Source organism: Passer domesticus, chromosome 4, assembly GCF_036417665.1.
Source record: "Passer domesticus isolate bPasDom1 chromosome 4, bPasDom1.hap1, whole genome shotgun sequence".
NCBI classification, from domain to species: Eukaryota; Metazoa; Chordata; class Aves; order Passeriformes; family Passeridae; genus Passer; species Passer domesticus.
In genome coordinates this window covers 52288189-52305379 of record NC_087477.1, presented here as the reverse complement: position 1 = coordinate 52305379, position 17191 = coordinate 52288189, and the positions used below count along the sequence as shown (strand labels likewise).

The 17191-nt window shown below is 44.8% G+C and overlaps 1 protein-coding gene and 1 long non-coding RNA gene across 14 annotated transcripts in view; both read left to right on the top strand.

The window, feature by feature from the left end:
• The first annotated feature begins 574 nt into the window (after window positions 1–574).
• On the top strand, window positions 575–1969 carry LOC135300003 (uncharacterized). The gene is made up of 3 exons (XR_010361861.1): window positions 575–671; window positions 1066–1213; window positions 1843–1969. It is a non-coding gene; the product is annotated as an uncharacterized LOC135300003 (long non-coding RNA).
• Window positions 1970–9023: 7054 nt separating this feature from the next.
• Window positions 9024–17191, top strand: part of IRF2 (interferon regulatory factor 2) — a 39861-nt gene continuing 31693 nt past the window's right edge. For 2 of the 13 annotated variants that reach the window (XM_064417869.1, XM_064417862.1), the window contains exon 1: window positions 12125–12267. The gene's annotated coding sequence lies outside the window, so the exon portion shown is untranslated. The other 11 variants (XM_064417863.1, XM_064417857.1, XM_064417868.1 and 8 more) reach the window with 11 other exon arrangements.

Genomic DNA, 17191 nt, shown 5'->3' with positions numbered 1-17191 from the left:
TGTGACTTCTCAACTGGTGAAGTTAAATGCTGCTGCTGAGAGTATCAGGTGCTAAAAGTCACACTGCTTTGGACAACTGGTGATGAACCAGTACCAGCAGGTGAGCAAGTACTTGCAGATGAGCTGAAATGTTTTTGTTTGAAGAAGAAGAACAAGATTCACCAGGTTGGGAAGAAAGGGGAGAGAATGTGATGAAAACCTTAAATATGCAGTTCAGTTGGAAAAGAGTGGGGAAGTCTGCACAAACACTACCAGCAGATCTTCTAACAGCTTTTGTGTAAAGTAACTCTGTAACTATTCCACAAACTATTTGCAACAGGTTTACCTACATTAATATTTGGCTTGCCAAGCAGTGAAACACTACCCTTTCTTTGAGGCTGATTGGGAACTATTAACACCTGCATATCAGACTTCTATGAATCCAGCCCAAGGTATATTTTATAAGGCTTTTCCATACAGAGAACTCTTGACTCTTTAGCCAGATCCACTCCACAAGTGAAATGGCAGTGCAGGAGGAAAAGAAAGGTGGTGAAATCATACATAATTGCTTTTTTTTCTCCACCTCTATTATACAGGGAGCAGGTGAGTCAGCATTCCCATGGAACTACCTTACTGTGAAAGAAGGAACTCTGCCTCAGCCTGGTGACTGTTCACTCTTCCCTCTCCTTTTGGTATGTGCACACTAAAACTTTCCTGCAGGGTTGGTTACTGCTTATGAGCATCATAACATACATACCTGTGGAGTACTCCTTTCATTAGAAGGAGGATTTGCCACCCCACATGTAATTACTGAAAGCAAGGTGCAAATAGTGGCCACAAGCACCTGAGTAATGTTTTTCAAAACAGTCCCACTATCATAATGTACTACTAAAATCAAGTTGGGTTCATGGGTCCAGGAGTCATGCCATGACTTACAGAGCTAAGGAAGCAACCCTTCTCCTAGATTTAAATTGCCTAAATTGTTGCTTATGATTGTTGTTGATTTATTTGAAATTCTAAAAACACAAGCACAAATTAACTGTGCTACTGGAGAACCACCATACAAAGCAATATTATTTCTTTTAGCACTGCACCAGAGGAGGGTTCCTGAGACAGAGGCACTTTTGTATAAGACACTGCAACACTGAGTAAGAAGAGACGGCTGTTATCTCTGGGAGCTTATCATGCAGGTCTGAGAGAAATAAAGGTGATGAGGAAAACTCACAGCAGACAGGTAAGACGGGGAAGGTAGCTTAAATTTCCTGAGACTGAGCTGGTACTGACTCCAGTAGCCTACCTTAAGAGACAGCCCCTCTGAAGATCAAGGTTGATTGATGTCCTGGTTATTTTTTAATTTGGGCATTTTAGCTTGGCCTATTCAAAACTCCCCTGCATGGCAATGGTCTTTTATCTGTCTGCCTCTCTCTGATCTGCGCTTGGGAATTCAGCAGGTAGAGTGCATCACGAGCCTTGCTTCTGCATTGCATGTCACTAATTAAAGAAGCCTTTCAAAATAAAGCTCCTACTCATGTTCTCTATTAATAGCCAGGAGTTTTCCTCCACCCTCCCCTCCCACGACTTCTTTCTTTTAAAGTGATAAAGCAGCCCTGTCCATGGTTTTGAGATCCCTTGCGCTCGGATACCAACTCAGCATTTTCCCAGCTGCATTACAGCAGTTCTCTGCAGAACTCAAGGCAGATTTCTCAAAAATATGCCACATAATGCCCCTGTAACCCTATCAAGATACCAGTAGCAATGGAAGATTCTGGGAATAGATTACTTTAAATTTATGTCAGCTTTTACTGTGCCATGAACGGTTTCTTATTCAGACCCTGACACTAATTATCCACTCACTTCTGAAAGCCTCAGTTGTGTGGCTTAGCAAACCTGAGAGCAGGGCAACGGCCAGAGTGGCAGAAATGACTTGTCAAAAAAGAAGTGCAGCAAGATGGGCTGCAGGAGACATGAGTCATGGAAGAGCTGCACTCCAGAAACAGCTCAGCAGGGCCAGCTGCTGCCTTTCAGAAAATTAACTTGCTGGACTCGACAAGGCAGCACTGAAGGTACAGCAGAGGAGCTCAGCTTCAGCTAGTACAGTACATCCAAAAGATGCTACATCTGCTCTTGCTTTGAGAGGATGCTCAGCTGGATGTGCAGTGGGTATGGAGAAGCACTCTGGAGATTGGTGTTGCCAGGCCACATACATGAAGGCAGTCAGCAGACAGGACTTGTTATCCAAAAATTACTCTTTTGTTAATAATTAAGCACTGATTAGGAAAGGTAAAAGAGCCAAAGCTTTAAAGAGAATGGTGAGTTGGAAACGGATTTGTAACTTGTAGTGACCATTTTAAATTCAGATAAAAAAGCCTTAAATTAACTGCTTGTAACTGGGTCCCTCTTTTTTTGCCTCTTTTTGTGGTCATGTTGGGTGGTGTTGCAGTATGAGCTGGAGAGTGCCCCAAGAAGGAAAGGCTGGAGCTGTATTTAAATAGGCTGCCAGAGTTAAGAGGCTGCTGCAGGGTCAGACAAGCTGGGGGGCACACAGAGAATTTCCTGTTTTGCCAGCAGGAAACCTCCTGAGGAGGATCCCCCTTTTGACACCCCCATGCCTCCTTCACCACTGAGAGATCAGTGAGGTGGGCACATCCCAGCACCTCTTGCCTCTCCTTCTGGAATGGGCAATGGTCCCTGACAGCCCCCACTGCCCAGCAAAGGGGAGCACTGGCACGGACCATGACAAGTGGGGATGGGAGCTGGGATGCTGGTTTGTCCAAGTGGGCAAACATGGACAAACCTGTCCATGTCAGGGGATGCCCAGAACAGTCTGGGGTAAATCCATTGGGTGGGTTGGCTCCCTTTGTCCTCCCATCCTCCAGTTTTGTAGGGGAAGAAAACACCCCTATCATGGGGTGGAACTTTTCTCCCCAAAAAGCCATGAGACCATGGCAGGACATAAGGAAGATCTGCTTGGGAGAGTGATTGACAGGGCAATGTGCCTGGTGAACATTTCTGCAACTGATATCCCTGGAAAGTCTTCTTTTAATGGGAAAATCCACTACAAACAGGAAGGTGAAAGGAGAAAAGTGTCTTTCCCCTCTATAAAGATAATTTAGCTATTTTTAACTATACATAAGTTTTGAATTAATAAATCAAAGGATGTGTTCATACACGACATGAAGCAAAGCTCCTAATACCTGATTATTATCCTGAAGAAACATATTCATTCTGCTTTGTTAAGCCAATAGGCAACATATCACTTTTCTTTATATTCTACCTCAGTTTCACTGGGAAAAATTGCCATAAAAGCTTCCACTTCAGTGAAACACTCTATAGCAGCAGGGCTAAGCAGGATCACTTTCAGGTGTGATCTGCTGAAGCAGCCTGCCTCCCATCCAGGCTTTCTCTGCCAAACTCCACTCGAGCCCTGAAATGTCAACATGCTGTATGTGTTTTTAAAGGACTTCTTTCCTCCCTAAATTTTGCTGTGTGGGCCAAGAGATGTGAGTAACCAAAACCATCTCACAGTGCTGTTAAGCAAATTCCTGGTTCCTTTTCTTCTCTCCTATTAAATAAAGTGAATTGTGTACAGCAGCTGAGCTGGCAGAGCCATGGGCTGAAGTACTGCAGACAAATAAAAGCAGTGACAAAAAAAATGAACAGGCTCTATAGTCCTCAATAGTGTTCTGCTATGTCATGTATTTGGTTTGGGCTCTGGAGGCAGGCTCTTCCCAGTTACCTGTCCTCCTGCAGCACCTGACTGTAGCCAGACCAACATGATTGGGAAGGCATAACAATTTCTTAGTAGAATAATATCTGTTACAGGTTATTGTTTCATCTCTTGCCTCTTTCTGACTGAATTTGCTAAGGGCTGGATAAAAAACACCTTTGTGAAGACACTTGGCTTTCCTGAAAGTACAAGAGGCTTTGAATTGCAACAGAAAAGTTTTATTTTGCAGTTTAGAGAAGATACTCTTTAGAGATCTGGTCTGAGCAAATAGATTTTTCCATCTGGAACAGTTTTCTGTAATTATTGCCAATAAAATTATTATTATCAATAAAAACAAAGCCACACTCCCACCATCTCGTTTTTTAGCAATCAGAAGAACAGCACAGCTGGAATACAGAGCTGGGAAGTTTAGACACTAGTTAAGCTCTAGCTCACTGGTTTGGACACCCTGTTAAACTCTCACAGGTAGGTGTCCCTGCTGGCACAGCCCAACCAAAAACCAAAGGAAGTATCCCAGGATGGATTTGCCCCGAAAGGCATGCAGGGAGTTCCCTCTGTGCTGTGTGAGCAGCCCGGGCGGTGCTGCCGGCGCTCAGTCCTGCTGCCCACGGCTCAGCCCGGGCTCAGCTTGCAGGGGACACGGCTGAGCCTGCCAGGAACCGTATCCTGGCAGCACCTGCACACTTCCCTGCAGCCATTGGAGCGGAGGGAAAAGGGGGAAACACCACAAAAAGGTTGAGTTAAGGAGCCTGGATTGAATGAAGGCCAAGAAGGAGGGGGGAGGCTCTCCCCATCCCCACGCCTGTGTGCACATTAACTTCAGATGCGTGGAGGCTCTCGCTGTACTCCAGAGGAATTGCTCATGTCCTTTTATTTAAGGGCCTATTTGCTCAATTGGGACTGAAGTGAGTTAATTTTTTTCCCTCCAGAGGCTGGGTAAGAGACCTAGCTGTATCTCCAGGGTTCTAGCAACAAGACTTAGTTTCCGTGAATTTTAACATGAGCATAAATACTTTTAGAATGCTGCAGAAACACCAAAGGCTTTTATTAACAACAGTATACACACAAAGTAAATGAAACAAAACCCCCAAACAACCAAGTCTCCAACAAATGAAACTGATATCAGAGGACAAATTAATTAGAACTTCTTAAAAGCTTACTGCACACTTTTCCATCATACTTTGAGTGATTATTTGTGTTACAGTAATATGCAAATACTTAAACTTCTTAGCCCTAAAAATCTCATGGTTTTTTTGTTTATTTTTTGCTTTTTTAGTAAGAAATGTGTCATTACTATCTAGTATCTAAAAATAATCAGTGCAAAAGGTTACATTGGCATCAGAATGATTTTCTAAGAACAAATTAAAATAGAAAATAATTTTTACTGTGCATCATGTTTAAAAATGGGTGTAGGCACTCAGAAAAATGTGGGTAATACTATTAAAGTAAGAATTATATGACTCTTGCAATTGATTCATTTGCTTGATACTGGCCTGTAACATAAGTTAGCTTTCCCACTTTAATGTATCAGAAAAATAAACAGGCCAGCTGTAGGTGGGTAGGTAAGCTTGAGTCCCAGCTTACCTTCTCCAATTCTACATACATGAGAAAATTCACCTTCTCCAATTCTACATACCAATAGTCCCAATGCCTGTGACAGTGATTTTAAGAACAAAAATGACGGTATAGTCAGCTCCACATAAAGACAGGGTAAAACCCACAAGAAAAGCAGCAAAAGGGAAGATGTAATAAATGTTATTTAACTTTTCAAAAACATTATTAAACTTACAAAACAAAACAACCAAACCAAACCAAACAAAAACAAACTAAAAAAATGCACATCAAAATATCTGGCATATTGCATGTTGATTTACCTTCTGGAACTTAAGGGATTCCCAGTCTGAAGCTTTTTATCACAGAAATGAACTCCAGGCTAGAAAAAGGGACTTATTTGTGAAGAAAAGGCAGGATGCTAATGGAAGAAACTAATTCTAGTAGCCAGATCCCTAAAGAAGGTGGTTAAAAGAATAAGCTGCAAACTTTGGCAGTTCTGCAGAGGAAAGGCAGTAGATACGTGATGCTTCTGGGTTAAATTCTCTAAAGCTGCCATATCTCACTGAAACAATAAGGTCACAAGAGGTTAAAGTCTCTTTTTGGAGAGAATGAGTCACTGCTGAAAGTTAAGTTTAGAAAACTAAAGCTGCCCATTCCCATTACTTTTCAGCATTAAAAAAAAGAATCACAACAGAAGATTTAACTTCTGGTATAACTTCTGATTTGTGGTGCTAGGAGCTGTGTAAGGAAAGGCCTTTGTCAATGCACAGAATGCATCAAGGTCCTTGAATGTGCTCCACTGAGATCAGGTGAAGGTGGTAGGAGGAAAAGGCAAGAGCGAAATGCAAATTCTGCCCAGTGGCTTGGCCAGTGCTTCTCAGGGAAGCTCACTGTTTCCTTTGACCAAAACCAACTCATGTAATCCATAGCAATGCCACTTAGTGAATAGTGTCCTCTGAATGAGACATCAAAGTATTAAAATTATGCTATTTTTTCTACACAATATTTACTGATACATAAGCTACAGTATTTTTCACAGCTGGCTCATTCTGCAAACAAATTAAAAGCACATACTAGAAAAAATAACAGCTACTGAGTATTGCAAAAGCCAGCCCAAGTCACTCTACTCTTTGCTTGGAGGGAGGTACTGGAGTAGCACTCCTGCCCTGAACCATCTGCAGGCATTTCTATTCAGGAATTTTTGAAGGTTACCAAAGAGGTTGTAGCCCCTAGAAATGTGTGGCTTTGGGGGTTGTTTGAGGCAGAGTTGGTGTCTTTACATTCAATAGACCTTGTGGAGTTTTTTTTTTGTTCTGTGAATGTGTACAGGTGCTTTTTTGGGATCCCCTGAGAACTACTGGCACCTCAAAGGAGGATGTCCTACTGTTTAATTACTGCTGCATGAAGATTCACCTCCTTCTGTTTGCTTTAAATTGGTCACCTGCTAGTTTCACTTGATGCTCTCTAGTTCTTATATTAGAAAAGAAAGCAAATAATCCACCCCTACTCCTCTTTACTCATTATTCTCTCTGGTCTGACTGTTTTCTGTTGTTTATCACTTCTCCATCCTGTATAATCTCTGTCACTTAAATCCTTGGATCACTCTAACATCAGGGTGGCTCCAGATTTTTCTTTATGTTTGTTGCTTTTCTCTGGATCTTTGCTGTTCCTGTTGCATGTGGGCCAGAGCAATCCTCAGGAGGCATTGCAGCCCTCCCCATTCTGTTCTTTGTGTTTCATCCTGCCATCTTTCACCAGCTTTGGGACAGTTTCTGAGTGCTGAAACAATTCTTCCATGAGTTATTGCAGCTGTTAGATCTTATTTCTGAGTGGGAGCAAGCTGGTTAGAAATTTCTCATTTTCAATCATTTTACTCCTCTGTTATCCAACCTGGCCATAGTAACCACCTCCAACCTGCTCAGAGGGCACTAATACTCTACAGTTATCCTAGTTGGACCATCAGTCTGTGAAAGTTTGGCTTTAGTTATTGGAGTTTGCTGATTTTGCTCTTCTTTTGTCATGGAGTTCATAGCCCCTTTCCCTATAGCCACGGCCTAGTCTGACCCTCCTACATAAGCTGTGGTCTGTCACTGCCATGTCTTGCTGAATATTTCCTTTCCCTGCACATCTATTCAGTCAAAATGCCAGTTTGAACCAGGTGTTCCATATCCCTCATTCTCATTTCACTGTGGCTTCATGGAAATCAGTCTCTTCTGGAAATACCTGGAGTATCAACCATGTGGGTAGCACCTTCCTTGCTTCTCTTGTGCAGCTGCTCTGGAAGCCTGTGTCCCTCCACATGAACATGGACCACTCCTTACTGCTGGGAATGTTTCTAGAGAAGTTTAGAAGGAGATGCTTGATTTTACTGTCCTGCCTGGCACCCTATGTCTTGCTTCCCAAACCTCTTCCTTGACCTTTCCTACCTCACTGGACCACAGCCATCTTCTGGGCCGCAGTGGTTTTTTTGGAGGGGGTAGATTGCTGACATCCATGGTCTCTGCCAACTTAATTTGTTTTGTGATTATGTTCTCAGTGCAAGGAAAGCTTTTTCACGTCAGGAGGTCTCGTCACCCACAAGGGGGGACTCCCTACCTCACTGCTAGCTCAGTGTCCTCTGCACGTCCAGGGAAGCTGCCACAAAGGATCCTCAGAGCCCACAGCACCTGGAGAACAGCTTCCCCTCCATTTGCTGTACAGCTGGAGAGCTCCTTAACCACTCCCCTGTGCCACTCCTTGCACAACCCGCGGTGTCCCGGCACTTCTCCACCGCTGCCGGCCGTGCATCCTGTGTCTGCACAGGGAGCTGCCCCCCTGGCTACCCCAAGATGTATGTATGTGCATGCAGCACATGTAGAGATAGATAGATATGTGTGCGAGGGAGATGTATACACTGTCTGTCCCCATATACAGCCCTCTGAAACTATTACATTTTATATCTCCTCCAGCCTCCACGTGCTCTTTTCCTTTCTCTTTTATGGCTAGGGCTAGGAAGGGCGCATTGCAACCTCACTGGATTTTATTTACTGTAGTTTGAATCGGGATTATCAAAATCCTGTAGAAAGCTTTGGTCTCTACATTGACTCCACAACTAAAGGCAGTTTGTAAAATCTGTTGAAATCCAAGAGCTCTCTCTTGAAGTAAGCCAGCCGCTTGAGCCTCGCTGGGTTCAAAGGATCTGATCTGTAATTGTCCTCCTTGTGGAACTACGACACGGTACTGTTCCAAAGGCAATGACAGCTCTAGCATGCGCGTGTGCCAGACCGAAACCAAGACTCCCACCTCAGCCGAGGGGCTAGAGACGCAAGGAGCGATTCAGTCCGTGCTGGTGGAGCTGAGCGGCAGGGATTCCTCTCTGCTCTCCGTGAAAACCTGCTCTGAGCGCTGCGTTTGTGCGTCCCAGAACAGCGCTCCTCGCTCCCCGGGGCCGGCTCCAGCTCTCGCTGCAGCCCTGCGGGCCCAGCGCGTGCTGCGGGAGGCGGGGATCAGCGGGAGCCGGTGCCGGGCGGGGGTCGGTGGCGGGGCCCCGGGCCGTGCCGTGCCCCGGCGCTGGGCAGCGCCGTGCCGTGCCGTGCCCCGGCGCTGGGCAGCGCCGTGCCGTGCCGTGCCCCGGCGCTGTGCAGTGCTGTGCCGTGCCGTGCCCCGGCGCTGTGCCGTGCCGTGCGGTGCCGTGCCGTGCCCCGGCGCTGTGCCGTGCCGTGCTGTGCCGTGCCGTGCCCCGGCGCTGTGCCGTGCGGTGCCGTGCCGTGCCGTGCCCCGGCGCGGCGGTGACGGGCGCAGCGCTTCCGCGCCCGCCGCCGCAGCCCTGCCCCCGCCGCCTGCGCGGCCGGCCCGGCCCGGCGGAGAGGCGGGGGGATTTCCAAGCGCCGGCGGCCTCGCCGCTTCCTCTCCTTGTTTTGCTTTCGATCTGGCCCTCTCTCCGCCCGGGCGGAGGCACTGAACTTTTAGTTTTGCTCCCGCGATTATTCAGCGCCTGTTTTCATTTCCATTTCGTGTCCCCTGGCAACGGCGGTAACCTTGAGGGATTATATAAGGGCCGCGAAAACGGGCCGGCAAGGTAATTTTGAATTATTTTCTATTTTTTTCCCCCTATTTATGCTTTTCTTCGTGTTTAATTTTCATTTTATTTTTCCGCATTGCTGCCGTTCCGTGTGCGGGGCAGCGGGGGCTCCGGGGCAGATGCGCATCGGTTTTAAAAACAAAAGGTCGGGCTGCAGCGATCGGGGCCGAGCCCGATTCCGCCGCTACATTTGAGAAGGGGCGGGGGGGAAGGGAGGACGCGGCCGCGGCGGAGATGGGGCGGGCGGGGGTCCGCGCCGCTTCCCGGGTGCGGAGCGAGCTCGGGCGCTCAGACAAAGGCGGGGGCGCTGGGTCGGGAGGGCCGCGGCGCGGGCCGGGCCCGGCGGGGGGGCCCCGCACTTGTTGCGGGCTGGCGGCTGCGGTGTCTCCGATAAGGAAGGGAAGGGAAGGGAGGGAAGGGAGGGGAGCGGAGGGAGCGGCGGCGCGGGCGGAGGGGCCGCGGGCGGGGGTCGGTGCGGGGGGGGCGCTGCCCCCGCGGGCCGGGGGCGGGAAGGGGCGGGGCCGCCCGCCTCGCGCGGGGCCCGTTACACAAGCGGCGGGGCGGGGCCGCCGCCCCCCGCCCTCAGCGCCGCCGCCCGCCGGGCCGGGCGAGCCCCGCTCCCCCTCTGAGGGCACCGCAGCCGCGGCAGCGCGGAGGGACAGAGGCGGCGGGGCCGCGGGGGCGGGCCGGGGCCGCGGGAGCGGCGGAAGAAGGAAGTGGCGCAGCCGCTCGGTCCCCTGCGGGAGCGGCCTCCCGTGCGGGCACGGCCGCCCTTGCGGGCGCTGTCCTGCCCCACGGCAGCCCGCGGAGCCGAGCGCTGCACGGCTAACCCCAGAGGGAAGTTAGGAACAAGGATTTCCTTTGTGCGCAGTACGCCGGGTCGAATTCCCAGCGCCTTGCGATGGCTGGGATCGAATTTGCAAGTACCTGAAGGGTTGGATCCCTCGGCCCAGATTCCCAGAGGTACTTGGGTCTTTAACTCTCGTTTTGATTAGTGTGAGCTCCTAAGCAGCAGAGTCTGTGTCTTAACCTTAATTCTTTAGACACAGAGCTGAGATAAAGGAATTCCGGAGTGCAGGACTTTCCTTCCGGTGAGTGTACGGCTGTAATTTGTAGCCCACCTTACCATGCTAAGGTCTTGCAGACAGCATTCCCTTGAAGGTATGAGCAGTTGTAAATGAAAACCTCCATTTCTGGAGATGAAATACTACATGTTTAAGTTTACAGTTATTTTATTTAAGTCTTAACAATCTTTGCAGAATGCCTGGGTTAGTACCATAAGAAGAGAGCGGAGCAGCAACATTTGAATTCACCCCAACACAGAGACAGCCACACAGAAGTAGCAGGATTGATCTGTGAGGCAGATGGTCTCAGTCTGAAGCACAGTCTTGCTTTGCTGCCAGCCCTTTCAGATGCATTGGTGTCCTTCTTTGGCCCTGTTGGTAGCATGCTGCCAGGGAGTTCCTTCATGAGCCCCTTTCTTTTTGCTGGCAAACCATGATGAAAGGTGTGAGAGCTCCAGCTCCTTAGGCACAGTATCAGTTCATGTGCTGCTCTGCAGCTCTTCAGTGAGGTACAGGCCCGGCAGGGTGTCAGCCTGCTGAGCCCTGTGTTACCTCCCTGAGGCCGGGGCTCCCAGCAGGACGGCAGATGCAGGTAGAGCAGTCACTATTATTGTTTGGCACATATGTCAGCACTGCTACCCGGTTACTTGCTGATGACAGAAGTGACAGATTTTAGGAGCTGTCAAGTCAGTCTCTAGAGGAGAGCTGTTCATCCCAGGCCATGCTGTGTGGAAATGGGTAGCCAAGAGTTATGAGAAGTAACATACAGGCTATTAGGAAGGATGGGGTTAAAGGCCCCTTTCTCCATTGAGAAAAGGTCTTTAATGTATGGGAACAAGTGGAGTTAGGGGCAGTTTTAATGCACAGTTGAGAAAATTATGAAGAAAAAATGGTTCTGAGATTCAAGAGAAAATAATTTTTTTTTTTTTGAGTGAATAGAGTCTACAGTAGAAGAATAAGCTTTATGTAAATGAATTTGTAGCCAGGTTATGTATGCCTTCAATGAAAACATGTGCTTATATATACCGTATATATAACAGTATGTGTTTAAAAACCAAACAGTGGGGAAAAACTGATGGATAAGGATTGTAAGGTTTGCCATGACACTCTCTCTCTTGAAGTAGTGCATCACCTTCATGGTGTTAAAACATCTCCATGATAGAATACTTGGGATATCAAAAACTTTGTGGATGCATAGAGGCTGAGTATCTTGCACATGCATAATGTGGGAAACTTTTTGTTAAAGAGGAAATAACTGTTTGGGGAAGTAACACAGGGTCCCATGTGTTGAGGTTCTAGGCCTGTGTAGGAAGAGTAGAGAGATTAGGGCTATGTGACTGCCCAACCTAGATGTTGACAGTAGCTGTCATATATTAAGGGAGCATAGAGAAACTCCAAAGTAGGAAATATGATTGTTAGTGAGAGGCCTCAGTTGCCCCTGTGTAGATTATGTCACGGCCCAACATGAAATTTGTCCAGGTGCCAAAAAACCCTACTTTCTGGGTGTAGCTTGTACAGATATACTGAGGGAAACAACTCTGGACAAGGTACAGGCCAGCAAGAATTAAGTTCAGAATTTTGCATTCAAAATCCAAGCCAGTTCTGGCATGACACTGGTCATAATGTTCTTCAACTCAATGTTGTTTCAGGAGCTGCAAAGGCAAGAGTTGTTGTGGCAGTGTTTACTCTTCCGAAGTAGTTCTTCATACAGCGAGGAAAGAAGTTAATCAAATGGTGAGAGGCAGCCAAAAGTGTAAAATAGTTGCAAGTGGCATGGGCTTCTTCAAAGACACTCATAGTAAAGGCTCAAAGCAGTTGTATGTCATCTGTCAAAAATACCAGAAAAGCTGAGCAGGCTGACAAGCAAAGCAAAGCAGCTCAGTGTAAGTAAAAAGACCTCTTTCAAATCTTATGGTTTTGTCTTCAGATGGGAAAGGTGGAAAAGAACATAAAAAAATGTGTCAAACACAATTAGGTAAGCCAAAGAGTCATGCTGCTAAAGGCATGGGAACAATTAGAATATACTCTTTGCAGCTCATCAAACCCAGGAAGCTTGCTGATAAGTTATCCATGCGTACAAGGAGTGCCCAAGGAAGATACAGTCAGTGGAAGAGTGCAACAAATTCCCTGAGCCTTGCTTCACCAAGAAAGACTTTAAAGAGATTCTTTTGCAAGAGATTGTTTTTTAAAGGAGTGAACATGTCGGGGAGTTTTCCAAAGTGAAGCGTCGGTGAAACACAGTGTGAGAACTAACCATTGGGAAGATGAAGTGGAAGGCAGGAGGTGATACTTGTTGCAGAGTTTTGAAACAACCGAAATGGAAAGTTGCTGATGTGTTGCCTCTTGTGTGTAACTCCTTGAGTAGGCCTGCTTTGGTGCTCCAGAAATAGAATGTAACAAATGAGCTGTCCGTTTTTCAGGGTTTCTTTGGAGACTCAGAACTCGAGGATGGGCATTTTTGTTTGTTTGGTTGGTTGCCAAGGGTTAGTGAATGGGACTAGTGAACATGGGTATAAGTGTGAAACAGTGACAGAGGCTAGGCCTGACTTTTGTTGGCAGGGAGTTGAGTGTCATGACTCTCCTAGTGTTCTCTAAAGGTATTGCTGATCTGTTGTCTGGTTGATGCAGTCCTTACTAAAGCAGGGCCAGTTTCAAGGTGGGATCAGTTTGCTTTGGGCTGTGTAGTCGTGGCCAGTATGCTCAGTGAACCTCACCCCAAGTCTGCCCAGGGCCTACGCCATTCAAGGGGTGGAGAAAGGGATAGGTACAAGTTTGCTGGTTGTATTAACTCATTTGGAGCATGAAAATCCCAAAGGCTGAACCACAGAGTCTGCAGAAAAATCTTATTTTGAAAGTGTGGGTGTAAGTTTGTAGATGAAGTTCAGTACAGACCAATTTCAGTGTAATATGTATGGAAAGGATTGCAATGCTAATTTTCTGTACACAAAAATAAAGCATGAACTGACTTTCTACTCAGGAAAAAAATCATACAGCTTGTATAATCCAATGAAAAGATAAATTCTGTGCCAAGATGTGCCTAATAAAGGACAGGTTAGGAATTATTAGGAAGGAGTTAAAAAAAGAAATAAAAAGCACCATCATGCCACTACAAATCCATGTTGCTCCCCTCTCCTGTTTCAGGAAGTACTGAAATTTGCTGAGCTACAGAGGAGAATGTCAAAGATGATGAAGGGCAGGAAGGAGCTTTTGTGAAAGAGTAAGTAGCTTGGAAAAGAAGTGACTGAAGGGACCATGGGGATATTCTTTAAAATCATTAGTGTCATGAAGAAAGTGAAGAGGCAAGATAAATGAGACCCAAATAAAACAATTGGGAGGCTACTTCAAAAAACCAGATGCTTGTCCTGCAGTACGTAAATTGTGGTGCTCACAGCCACTGCGGGTATGTCAGGAGTTTACTCGGGTTCACGAGTGATTAGTCAGTCTTTTGGAGAGAAACTTGCTGTGCAACTTTGCAGTCAGGACAGTTCAGTATCAAATTTTGGGCACTGACTGCTGACAGAGAATTACTGCAGATGCTGATCAAGAGTCATTGCTGAAAACTGCTAGTAGAAATTTCCACTGAGAAGCATAAGCTACCATCCATTTGCAGATAACAGAGAGAAGCAAGGCCGCTTATTGCCCTTTGTTATATGAAACTTGTAGCATAAGATTTTATCAAACTTCCAGGAAAAAAATAGCCTATGATAATCCTGTTTAATTTGGGCTTGCTACCCCAGCCCTTGTTAACCTGATACCAATTACAGTCAGGTTCAGTGTATCCTGTGTGCATTTAGCACTGCATTGGAGCGGTACCCCTGCAAAATTCCTCTGACATTTGCAGGATTAGAATCTCAGCTTGTATTTTGTGCATCATATATTACAAGTCATGGTCCGTTTCTAGGTAAAGATACAAAACTAATCACCTATTACTCTTGCTTATCTCTGTGTCTCATTTGTAAAGATTGCTCTTTTGAAACCTGATTCTTCAAAGGCCTGCAATTATTGTGATACTGAGGGCATAAACCATGAGGCAGTGTTTACAGAAGTTTTATTGTAGCTAGTGCTGCTACAAACTGTGGTTAGTGCAAAACATTTTCTGGTTTGTCCTTTGAGATGTTAAGTGCAAAACAAAACAATAAGTAAGCTTAAAAGATTCTGGATACAGTAAATGAGAGGAACAGATTTGTTAAGTTGCATATTCCTCATGAATGAATAGCATTATGTAAAATATTATTCAGTTTAATTAAATAAGTTCCTCTTGGGGTTTTTTGGTTTTGTTTTGGTTTCATTTTTTTTTCAGAAGTTTTATTGGAATGTATGAAGGTTCTTTGTAATGACTGTGTGTAAACTCTTGTGTTAAGATTAAAATAGCCACTAAAAAAACCCTGAAATTAACAATTAACAGTTAGAGGAATGGAATCCATTAGAATGGTTTAGAGTTTAATATCAGCCTATGTGTAAGTAAATATATATATACAGATGTACATATCTCTGTATCTACATATATATAAAATTAAGATATTTTGTATGTAGCATAGATAATACATTATACAGTACATACTTCTTATTAATAAACTGTGAAAAGGTTTTAAAACTTGCTCTTACAGTTAGTGCTGGATATGTTTGCAATTTCTTGGACGTTCATGTAAAGTTTCTGGTTTTTTGAATGACCTAGAGAAGAAAGAAAAAAGTGGTAAGCAGTACAGTAATGTCTGATTTCTTAATTTGTAATATATTGCAAGCCCAGCTTTCTGTATGCCGGAAATCTTCTGATCCCTTTGTTTGCTTGGGAGCAGATTGCATTAAATCAAGTACAGCAGTCATTAGGACAAAGCAAACATTTTATCTTGTTGCAGCTTGGACACACATCCAGGAGCAAATCTGCCTGTATGTGGCATATTGTTTCACTCCAGGTGCAGAATTTAAATTTTAACTCCTAAGTTATTTTAACATTCAGTTGTTGCTATCTTTCAGGATAAGCTTGGAAGAAATAATTTTCTTGTTCCTGTCTTTTGAAGAGTAGGGCAGATTTCTGTTTGACAGTTTTTCAGCTAATGTTGACAGGCTTGGTTTGTAGCTCCCAGAATATTTCTGGTGTTAGGAATGACATTAAGGTGTGTCAAAACTGGTTAAATTTGTCCTTTGTTCTGAACTGCACGTGACAGTGGATGTTGTCCAACCATTTCCCTTTTGCTGCAAAATTATTTTAAGTACTTTTAAAAGACTTAAGATTAATGCAGCACAAAAGAAGGAAGGGTTGCTTACGCATTTGGTTTTGAAAAGTGTGACCTGTGGTTAAGTTCTGCTTTTGATACGTATGGAGGGATATATGCAACTTGAAGGGCCTGATAAGTGCACAGAAGACAAAGCCTGGACTGTAATATTTCTATTGATGTTGCTTGACAGCATTCCAGGCAAGCCTCTTGCAGCTTTATCTGAGCAAGATACTGCCTTTGTCAGTTAATAAATTAAGGTAGCAATAAATGTAGCTCTTTATGTGCATTTCATGCATATATGTATAACACATTTGGTGTGTGGTGTGGGCATTTGTGCATTTGGTGTGCTGGCTGCTCCTTTAAGGTGTTTTGTTGAATCTTGTATTCAGGAATCTATATGCAACTGAGACATTAATCAAGTGGAAAATAGTGAAGTATTGAATTTAATTGGATGAGGCATATAAATCTGTAAATTCAAAATTAAATAGCTCCACCCCAAAACACTTTCTAAAATTGTGACAGCATCTTAAAAAGTTTATCTAAGATAAAAATTATTCTGAAATAAGAAAACAGGCAGGATAGGAGAATAATGTTTTTAAATTACTGAGAGCTTGCCTGCAGCATTTGAAATCCCAACAGTGTTACATGAAAAAGATGAAAGCAAAACTTGAGGATAAAATTGAAACCAAATATAAACAAAAGTGAAACCGACTTCGTTGGTTTTCATTTCCCAGTTGGCAAAAATGAAATAAGCACAGAGGAAGAAGCATGAGAGCTTGAAAAATTAATTCAGTTTTACCATTTATTTAATCTCTTGTCTAAATTAGACTGCTGCATGGCTAATTCCTTTAGCAAACTACACAATAGAGGGTAGGGCTGCACTCCTGGTTTCTCCAGGTATCACTTCCCACAGCCAGAGGTCTGGGCAAAAGCCCTGCAATATGGGAAGTGGTGTCTTCTTCAGTCACAGAAGTGCTGTTCTGAAATGCTGTGGCAAACATGGACACGGAGTACAGTGGAAGTGATGGCATCCAGGATGATGAAAGGGAGTCAGTAATTCAGCTGGCCAGAGAGCTCGAGCTTTAGTCATGTTGACGTTCGAGTTGCTAATAGAACTGGGTATAAATACATGGCTGGCTTTTTTTTTTTTTTTTTTTTTTAAATTTGCATTCCAGCTTTGGGGTCATCCACTTAGATTGGGTGCAGATCAACGGTAACCAAAAGATGTAATCCAGTATCAGCTTTGCTGATGGCATGAAATGACTGCGAATGGTTTCACTCAATTTCCACAGATCAGTCAACAGCTAGAATGTGCTTTGTGACCTTAAGAACTGCCTGGTGAATTAGTCAAAAGATGATCAAACATGGACGACAAATACATTCATTTGAGATTTCATTTCTCCTTCTTCTGTTTAGATTTGAGATTTCATTTGTCCTTCTACTATTTAGAGATGCATGCTCCTAGGCTGTATTGAAAAAAAGGTTGGGTGTTGACAAGAAGCTTGGACAATCTCTGCTCTGCTAATGCTGTTCTGGGGTGAAATGAAAAACTTTAATTCCAGAGGTCCAGTTCTCACACATATGAACGCAT